Consider the following 11039-nt stretch of genomic DNA (forward strand, 5'->3'; position numbering starts at 1 on the left):
ATCATAATTACACATGTATGAAAAAATGAAACATTTATGATTTCCTGTAATAACATAAGAAAAGGAAAGTTGGGGATGTGACATCATCAGCCCACCTTATTAATATTCATGAAAATGTGCATATTACTGTTTCCTCAAAATCGGATAACAAGTAACAAAGTTATTGAATTTAATGATTTGCATCATTCTGGTGAAACAGTTCTACATGTAGGCATGTTTTTATGAATATTCATTAGGTGGGCTGATGATGCCATATCCCCACTTATTCTATTGTATTTTATTATATGATATTAAGTTTATTCAAAATTTTTCTACCAAGAACTCAAACAGTTGGATTGACAACTGATTAAGTGCATTAGTTATTCATTGCCGCAACTTATGTCATCATAATTACACATGTATGAAAAAATGAAATATTTATGATTTCCTGTAATAACATAAGAAAAGGAAAGTTGGGGATGTGACATCATCAGCCCACCTTATTAATATTCATGAAAATGTGCATATTACTGTTTCCTCAAAATATTGATAAACTTAAAAATTCAATAACTACATTATTTGTAATCTAATTTTGATGAAATTTTCAGCATTTTGCCACGTGAATTTTGTTCTATTTATTTAGATATATATATTTTCAGGCCTAGTGGTTGGTCTAGTGTACCACGCACTCTAAACAGAATCACCAACATGATTTTTGCTAGTGATCATGTTGATGATCTTTTTAGAGTGCGTGGTACACTAGACCAACATGGTTATCACAGGGAATAAATATTGAAATCTTAACCAAGGTTAAGTTTTTTAAATGTTGTCATAACTTTGAAAGTATATGGACCTAGTTCATAAAACTTAGACATAAGGGTGATAGTGTATCGCTGAAGATCCTGCCTGAGTTTTAGGTCACATGATTAAGGTCAAAGGTCACTTAGGGTCAACGAACTTTGGCCATATTGGGGGAATTTGAAGGATTGTCATAACTTTGAAATTTTATGTATCTAGTTCATGAAACTTGGACATAAGAGCAATGAAGTATCCTTGAACATCCTGTGCTAATTTCAGGTCACATGACTAAGGTCAAAGGTCCTTTGGGGTCAACAAACTTTGGTAATGTTGGGGGTATTTGTGGAATTGTCATAACTTTAAAAGTCTATGGATCTAGTTCATGGAACTTGGACATAAGAGCGGCAATGTATCCCTGAATACCCTGTGTGCGTTTTAGGAACATGGCCAAGATCAAAGGTCATTTAAAGGTCAATGAACTCTGGCCGTGTTGGGAGTATGTGTTGAATTGGCATCACAACTTAAGAAGTTCATAGATCTAGCTCATGAAACATCGACATAAGGGTAATCAAGTATGAATGGTTGTTCAGGGACTCAGTTTTATAATTATGAGGGGAGCAATAAAAAGCTCTCCTAAAACTTTCAAGGGGAGCATTAGCGGAGCACTACAAAAAGCTCTTCTTTGACATACAAGGGGAGCTCTCTTGTCCGATTTCAAAATGGATGGAGGAACGTACGCTAATTTACAACCCACAACCAAAGGAGACAAACAATCAGATATAGATCTATGCAATATTAATCTCATTGAACTTTTTAATGTCATTCTTGCAAGTGTGTTTAATTGCTTACAATATAGTTGTGTGGTATTCACACAACCTTGACAGCGAATGAAGTTTTCAAGGATGACTCGAACAGTTTGGTCATCGACTGACAATCTTGTTAAGCAATTGCTGAGGCGAGTGATAAATCGCTCTACCAAAAATGGATTAAGGAGAGCGGTAGCGAGTGATCACTCTCACTCCCCTTAAAACTGAGTCCCTGGTTGTTTTGCACATGTCTTAGGTCACATGATCATGGTCAAAGGTCATTTTTGGGTTCAAATGGATATAATATTTTATTATCATATTAGTGTTTTCTTCTGTGAATTATTATTTATTGGCTGTTTTGAAAGGAATCACTGCTGCTATTGCTATATTGAATTGCGTAATGCAGGCGAGACTGCCAGAGGCGTTCCACTTGTATAGGAATGAATTCCACCCTCTCATCATGAAAAATTGTCAGAAGGCTTGTAAAAAGTACTTTTTAAAAGATGATACATCGTTTTTGTCTCGCCTGCATAGCAGAGCGAGACTATAGGCGCCGCTTTTCCGACGGCGGCGGCGGCGTCAACATCAAATCTTAACCTAAGGTTAAGATTTTGAAATGACATCATAACTTAGAAAGTGTATGGACCTAATTCATGAAACTTGGACATAAGGTTAATCAAGTATTATTGAACATCCTGCCTGAGTTTCAGGTCACATGACTAAGGTCAAAGGTCATTTAGGGTTAATAAACTTTGACCATGTTGGGAGAATTATTTTCAAAATCTTAACCGAAGGTTAAGTTTTTGAAATGACATCATAACTTAAAAAGTATATGGACCTAGTTCATGAAACTTAGGTATAAGGTTATTCAAGTATTAGTGAACATCCTGCTCGAGTTTCAGGTCACATGACCAAGGTCAAAGGTCATTTAGGGTCAATGAACTTTGGTCAAGTTGGGGGTATTTGTTGAATTACTATCATAACTTTGAAAATTTATGGATCTAGTTCATGAAACTTGGACATAAGGTTAATCAAGTATTAGTGAACATCCTGTTTGAGTTTCAGGTCACATGACCAAGGTCAAAGGTCATTTAGGGTCAATGAACTTTGGCCAAGTTGGGGGTATTTGTTGAATTACCTTCATAACTTTGAAAATTTATGGATCTAGTTCATGAAACTTGGACATTAGGTTAATCAAGTACCACTGAATATCCTGTGCGAGTTTCAGGTACCATGGTCAACGGTCATTTAAGGTCAATGAACTTTGGCTGTGTTGGGGTTATTTGTTAAATTACCATCCTAACTCTGAAGGTTTATGGATCTTGTTCATAAAACTTGTACATAAGAGTAATCGAGTATCACTGAACATCCTGTACGAGTTTCAGGTCACATGACCATGGTGAAAGGTCATTTAAGGTCAATGAACTTTGGCCGTGTTGGGGGTATTTGTTAAATTACCATCCTAACTCTGAAGGTTTATGGATCTTGTTCATAAAACTTGTACATAAGAGTAATCGAGTATCACTGAACATCCTGTACGAGTTTCAGGTCACATGACCATGGTGAAAGGTCATTTAAGGTCAATAAACTTAGGCCACGTTGGGGTAATTGTTGAATTGCCAGAGTGAATGAAATGAGGACATGGGTGTAGTTGACAAGTCTTAAGTCACCGTTCAAATGTCATCTATGGTCAATGAACGTGGTATTATGTCATTATATGAATGGTGTTTTTGTGAATGATTATTTTATAGTAGTTTTCAAAGTTAGCACTGCTGCTCTATTAAATAGTGTAATGCAGGCGAGACTGCCAGAGGCGTTCCACTTGTTTACTAAATTTTACGGTTGAATATTTAAACACAAGTCAAAATTTGCTATAATTGGAGTTTTTGCACATCTCTATCAATAAAATTGATAGAATGTAGTGACAATTATTTTGGGGAAGAGTATCTTCAACAATATTCATCATTTCACGGTTCAATGAACATTTGATTAAAACAAAAATAAAATTTTCAAATATAGGCCAGTATTGTTTCATTTTGGGAACTGAAATTATCTTATCAACTTTTTTTCGTTATGTTCATGATAAATTACCATGCTTTAACGATTCAAAGGCGTTTGATTAAACATTCAGGCTTGAATGAACTTGTGGAATGTGAATTGCCAACTATGGATATCTGTCACAAACATTCTAGCAGAGTTCATTTGATTTGATTTTTTATGAAAATCCCGATGTCTATTTCAGTGAGCACACAATATTAGAAAATTATGCAAATGAAAAGAAATTTCAAGGCCTTGGCCCCACTCTGCCGTATCAAATGATTATTTTGGTGTGGGCATCTTTAGGATAATGTCACTCTGCAGCTTTGTGCAAAGTTTTATGAAAAAAACTGTTGGCAGAAGTACCAAAAACCGTCCATGAAACAGGCGCTCATTTTACTTTTGTTAAAATTTTAACTTCCTCTCTCACGGACATTGTGTACACAATGGGTGTGTATATTTAAGATTTTTTTCAAGGCTGTCTTTAGCAATGTAATTTGGCAATAATGTTATCGTATGGGGAGAATTCTGAGTAAAAATGAAATCGTTTTATTTATGAATGAGTGAGTACGCATCAAAGGGGGCAAAATGGCATTTTCAATGCCACAGACTCATTTTGCAAAAGGGGTTAGATCCACAATGGAAATATTAAAAAAATATATATATTTTAAAAAGTTGAAGACAGATTTCTTTTAAACCCTATTTCATATTCACACGGCAGGGTAGTACATCATGGCAATTTAGTTTCTCATAAGAATATCGAAATATGGGAGAATAAAACACATGATTTTTCTCGGAATGGTCCAAAGTGGATCTAACCCCTTTTGCAACCAAACTCTTCATAATGTTAAAAAGAAACAAACAAGATTTGGTCCATTTCCGATGGGGCCTAGCCTGGACTACTGGTGCATTGTGGACAAGCAAAAGCTTGTGATGGGGCAGGCTCAGTGATTTTTTTTTTTTACGCTGGCGTTTTTGTTCTTGCTTGTCCACATGTCTTGATTCGTCGGCACAAGCCGTAACCATGGTGCACCAGGCAGAATGGTCTTCAATTGATTCTTCCCTGGTGCCTAGGTTGATGCCACAGCACTTCAGTGAAGATTTCAGAGGGCGGTGCTACACCAGCTCGAGTTTGCTCAATCTCGAGATTTTAGCCCTCTTGGCCCTCTTCATGATTAATCTCGAGATTCTAGAAACCCTGTCTCCACCATCGCAAGAAGAAAAATTCCTGCTCAAGCGAGGCATCGATGCATTATGGTCTCACGCCGTGAATAAATAATCCCGAGTGCGTCTGCACTTGCGAATTAGCGGAATAATTTGTAAAATAGCGCGCTATTTTGCAAATAATCCCAAGTTGACTTGGGATTGCAATCTCGAGATTAATCCTACGAACTAGCGCGATAATTGCGTCTCCATTACAAATAATCTTGACATTGTTCAGATCGGAATAATTTGCTGGATCAGAAATAGCGCGCTTATTTGAAAACTCGGGCTGGTGGAGACGGCCCTACAATGTCTTTAAAGCGCTTCCTCTCACCGTCAGAGCACTTGCCTTCAAGGTCCCTTGAAGAGGGCACTGAAGACCTGAGTCCTCTGGTTATTAACAAGTAACCTTTGTAGATGGGTGATATTACATCCACTTTTAGGCAAATTAGTGGGGGCAAAATGACTGACTCTTTATATTGCCTTTTTTTGCATTTTTCACTGAATTTTTTGTTCACATTTTACTTCCCCCCCCCCCTCTATTTCATTAGACGGTCATCACCCACCACCGAGCACATGGTCGTCCCGTCGCAGAATTTCGCTCCCAAGATGACCACGGAACAACTGACAGAGGATAACGAAGACTTTGCCTCTAGAGGGCGCTATCACCAGTCCATGATGAACCAGACGAACTTGGAGGATTACGAGTACGTCAATAAATAAGCATGAGAGGCTCTGGAGGGAGAATTATCAATGTGGACGATAATAAAGAGAAATATGATAGATAGCACAGGAGTGATGATGCATTTGTGTACCTTTTTTTGTCCCATTGTACATGCCAACCATTCTAAGATACGGTGTATTATGGTAGCACATGACCTTTGACTTGGTGAGCAAGGATATTATAAAGATCAGAATCCTTTATTTAAAACAATACTTGAAACCTGTGCCAAAGGTTCTCACAATGCAAATTCACTCTGTATTTTAGCTGACACCAAATGTTAAACTTGTCATAGACAGTGATAATATAATGTATTTTTAGCAAAGAAATGTATTCTTTTTCTTGTGTGAATGTATTGCTGTTGACATATTGTACTCTTGCCATGTACCATTGTAATCATTAATTTATTTATTCCGAGAACGAGTACTGGGTAGGTACTTTATGTTAGTTTAGATTGTTTTAATGTGTTTCAGAAAATTATTGTATTCAGGGATGGTCATATAGGGCAGTTTCAAAAGGAAAACATTGACAGTGATAGTTTATTTTTTTTAAATAAACATGATATCAATAAGATATTTCAGAGATCAGCTCAGCTGAGAACTGTTTAAAAACAAGACTGTATAATATATGCCATTATTTTGCATACAACAATCATACCTTTGTATTTTGTGCGTTATACCTGAATAATCAATTCACTCAAGAATCAGTGATATGCATAAATTACGGACATGAAAATGTATAGGGATACTTGGAAGTGAAGCAGGTGTGGTACTATAGCCAACGATTGAAATACAAAAAATTAGAAACGCATTGTTGCTAAAGTCCTTTACTCTTGTATATTTTATTTATTTCATTCACTGTGATATATAGGAATGGTAGTTTGCTGTGTTTATTTGTTTTGGTTTAGCCAGCTGTGACATTTAGTACAATCCTGATAAAGTCCAAATAATCCCAAGATTAAAATTGATAGAGTTGGTTTACGAAAGGCGGTGCTGCACCAGCCAGAGTTTACTCAATCTCAAGATTTTAGCCCGATCGGCCCTCTTCGTGATTAATCTCGAAATTCAAGAAACCCCGTCTCCACCATCGCAAGAAGAGCGATTCCTGCTCGAGCGAGGCATCGATGCATCATATGGTATGATGCCGTGAATAAATAATCCCGAGTGCGTCTGCACCTGCAAATTAGAGGGAGAATTAATAGCGTGCTATTTTGCAAATAATCCCAAGTTGACTTGGAATTGCAATCTCGAGATTAGTCCTGCGAACTAGCGCTATAATTGCGTCTCCATTACAAATAATCTTGAGATTGATCAGATCGGGATAATTTGCCGGATCAGAAATAGCGCGCTTATTTGAAAACTCGGGCTGGTGCAGATGGCCCTATTGTGCAGCACCCAACCCAGATTTATGAGATGAACAGGTGTGAATGCACTCAGTGAGCACTGCTGCAGAAGCAGTAGCTCAAGCCAGAGAAAATGTCTCATCTGTTTTGTATGTAAGCTTCAAAGGTTGTAAAAGGTTTATTCTGTATAATAAATTGGGTTAATGCTCTTTATGATATTTCTATGTGAAATAAATGGATGCTGAAATAAATACATATAATTTGCACCTGCATTGAATTATTAGAATTACTATCATTTTATTTTACATTATACTACTTTTCACGAATACGTCTAAATCCATAATATGCTGTGTCATTATTCCCTTCATATTTAACTATATATTGTGAAATACATTTGTCCTAATATGTGTATATATGTACTTGTTCCTTATCTTCTAATGTTGGCTATAAAATTGAATAGAAATATTGAACATTCCTTTTATTTCCTTTGAAAACCTATATGTAAAGAGCAAAGAGAGCATTGACAAGAATGAAATACTTTCAATGAGTGATTAATCAGTCTTATTCATTTGAGTTTGCAATCAGGTAAATTCTAATTTCATCACTAAAATTACATTTCTTCACAATAGAGATACTGCCATTTCAGATGATGATTTCTGTTCAAATTTCACAGACAATTCCTTCATATATGTGTCTGGGGATAGTAATTTCATTGGGAAATATAATTATAGGATGAAATTGTATCATTTTAAACTAGTTTTACACTTTATTGGACAGCTTATTTGTTTGTGGTTTTACTTGTGCAATGTTATTGTATGAATTTGTTTTGCCAAGTTGATTTTGCAGTGCATAGTATCTTTAGAAATGTGTGTTGGGAGTTCAATAAATCAGTATAGTAACAATTTCCAAAACAAAAAAATGATTATATACAATAGAAATTAAATTTAAATGAAATAACTATTAGGTGATAATTTTATTTATCACAAGAACAAATTGTTTGACAGCATTGAATCAAAAGTTGTATTCATGACATACTGTATTATTGTTTTTTGCTTCCTTCTTGAATTGGATTCATTGATGAAGGGACACTTGATTTAGATCTTATACAATGAATATCCAGGGTTCTGTTTTTTTGTTTTTTTTGTATTACAAGATGGTGCAATATTATGATGTTTTAAATCTTGTTTACATTTCATATTATTCAGCCTCAGATTCTCCTGAAGAGAATTATAAAGCCAATTGGTAAACATAATGAGAAGTTTGTTACATACGCAGACCTCCCAACTATCCTGCTTTTGGGGGTACCTTACCGTCATTCTGATTTTTACCCTAATTATCCAGCTAAATTGACATTTTCAATACTATGCATGTATTATGTGTAGGTATATCGCTTGATTTACTCAGGGTTCTGTATTGGGGCCTCTACTCTTCAGATTGTATTTAAGACCACTTTGGGACATTCAGAGGCACAACAATGTTGAATTTTATTTACATGCTGATGATGTCCATTTATGCTATTCTTTTTATTCCAATCCCATGTTCAGAATGCTTTTCTATTTATTTTCTCTTTTTTTTAAATGTGTTCGGGAAGTTAATGAATGGATGGTAGGAAATAAGTTACTCTTAAATGAAGAAAGAACAGAATCTCTATTGATCATTTCTCCTTGAGTTAGGCACTGCTTACCTGTCCATATTTAATCAGAACTCTAGTTGCTGAACCGGATTCGTCGCCAACGATGTCTCAACAAGTAAAGTCCCTTTGTAAAATGCTTAACTTTCACAATATATCTAGGGTCAGGAAGATGTTGACAGATGGCTTGCCATCATGCTGTTTGCTCACTGGTGTCATCTGGACAATTCTAGTTCTCTTTTGTCTAATATTAACATTTCAGACATAGACTGCTACATGTTCAGAATTGTGCAGCCTTTCAATGGCCAGAAAATGTTATGTGTCTCCATTCAAAGAATTGGTTACCGGTCTGAAAAATAATTACTCAAAGAATTGCTTTCCTTGTTTATATGTCTTAAATAACCTGACACCACAATATATTTCATACTTATTTTCTCCAGTCCAACAATCTCACTATTCATTATATTCTAGATCAGGTGGGCGTTTCATAAAGCTGATCATAAGTTAAGGCGACTTTAAGAATGACTGGTGATCCTTTCTCGTGGTAAATAGTATATTCACTGGCGATGGTTTGGCACATAAGAAAGGTTCACCAGTCGTTCTTAAAGTCGCTCTTAACTTAATATGAACAGCTTTATGAAACGGCCCCCAGGTCCTTTTTGTTAACTAATTCCTACAATGAACTATAAGAGAGGTCAGCAGTGTATTGGCTTCACTGGTCCCAGTATCTGGAATACCGGTAGTCACCCTATCAATATCCATACAAGTATTCAAAAATAAGCTTTAAAATGTATTTGTTTTCACAAGGTTATCCCCTTTACATTTTTAAAGCACTAGAGAGAGCAGAATTTACTTTTTGTCTCGCCTGAACAAAGTTAGGCAGAGACCTAGGGATCACTTTTCCCGTTGGTCTGTTACAGAAATGTTAAAGTTTTCGTTCAACTTGCTCTAATTTCCTTATTTCTGCATCAATTATGTTGATAATTGGTGCATGTGATACTTGGGTAATACCACATGTGATCCGTTGAGAATGATGGCGATCAAAGGTCATCTAGGGGTCAAAAGGTCGAATGATATGAGGTCATGTCCATCCTTTTTGTCTCGCCCACAAGAGGTGAAGGCGAGACTAAGGGATCCAAATGTCCGTCGTCCATCACAAACATGACATATACAACCGTTTGTCACTTTTCACGCAAACTTGGATTGTAGATGTTGTAGTTAGGAGACCTGCATGTCATGCTGCAGTCGGAGGTCACATTGTAAGGCCAAAGGTCATTTTCAAATCAACGTTAAAGTTAACGTGCAAGACTCTTATGACACATAACTCTGCAACCATAAGTCACTTTTCAACTTAACTTGGGTTGTTGATGTACTTAGGAGACCTGGATGTTATTGTGTTCGTAGACGAGCTGATAGGGCCTTGCTGTCATGACATATAATGAATTTTAACTAGCAAATGTTGGGAGGTCTGCAGAAAATTGCATGATAAAACATCCCTCCATCATGGATTGTGTATGTCACAAGTACAATAAAGTTGGAATGTATTCATTGTACATAAAGCATACATTTGTGAGATATTATCGACATGTGAATTGGGATTTTTCTTTTTTCTCCCCATAGGCAATGGATGTATTCATGATCTAAATGTTGATATATTATAAGTATTCATTAATACTAGAATTAGTACATGTACTATCAATACATTCTATTGGTATGAATCCAGCCTTGGTAAATTTCAGGCTTCATGAAGTTATATCCCATACAATTTATACAAGACCACGTTGATTAAAACATTCCTGCTAAATGTATAAGTTGGTTTTTTGGTGAACTAAACTACCGTATATGTGATATATTTGTAAATATGAATATCTTTAATGTGTAGGCAGAGTGTTTGTTGTCAAAACATGGATATAGATTTATATTATATAGATGTATTTTAGTTATATTGTTAAATATATTGAGAAAATTGCCATATTATTATGTGGTTGACCCTGGTTAAACTATCATAAAAAGCAGTGGTTTTGTGCTGAAAATAAATTGTAGAAATCAAGATTAGCTTTTGATGTCTTTTGTTGATTTCATATGTTTTCATGAGCAATCCTACATTGTTAGTGTAGACAGTGCCCCATACCTATCATCTTTTCATGAACCATCCTAGGTTTCAAATTCAGCTTTTGTTTTATGGCTATTGTGGAGGGCTAAAAGCACTTGCCTGAATAATAGTTTTAGTCCATTCAAAATATGAAATAATCCAAAACAAATGGCAACAGAAACGATTTTTTCAGCATCGATCTACTATAGTTAACAAAATAACATACTGTACATGCTGTTATTTTTGCGAATTGCCGATCGGCTGCGAATTTAACAATGTGCAAAAACATTAACACATATAGTAACCTGTGCCAATGTCCCCAACAGCAAAGCTTTGCTATTGCAAACATCATGTGTGGTGAAAGAGTCGACATTATGACTTGGAATAGAGAGACACCACATTATTAAAAACAAATTGCAACCTCCATCAAA

The sequence above is a fragment of the Lytechinus pictus genome, chromosome 1, assembly GCF_037042905.1.
Source record: "Lytechinus pictus isolate F3 Inbred chromosome 1, Lp3.0, whole genome shotgun sequence".
NCBI lineage: Eukaryota > Metazoa > Echinodermata > Echinoidea > Temnopleuroida > Toxopneustidae > Lytechinus > Lytechinus pictus.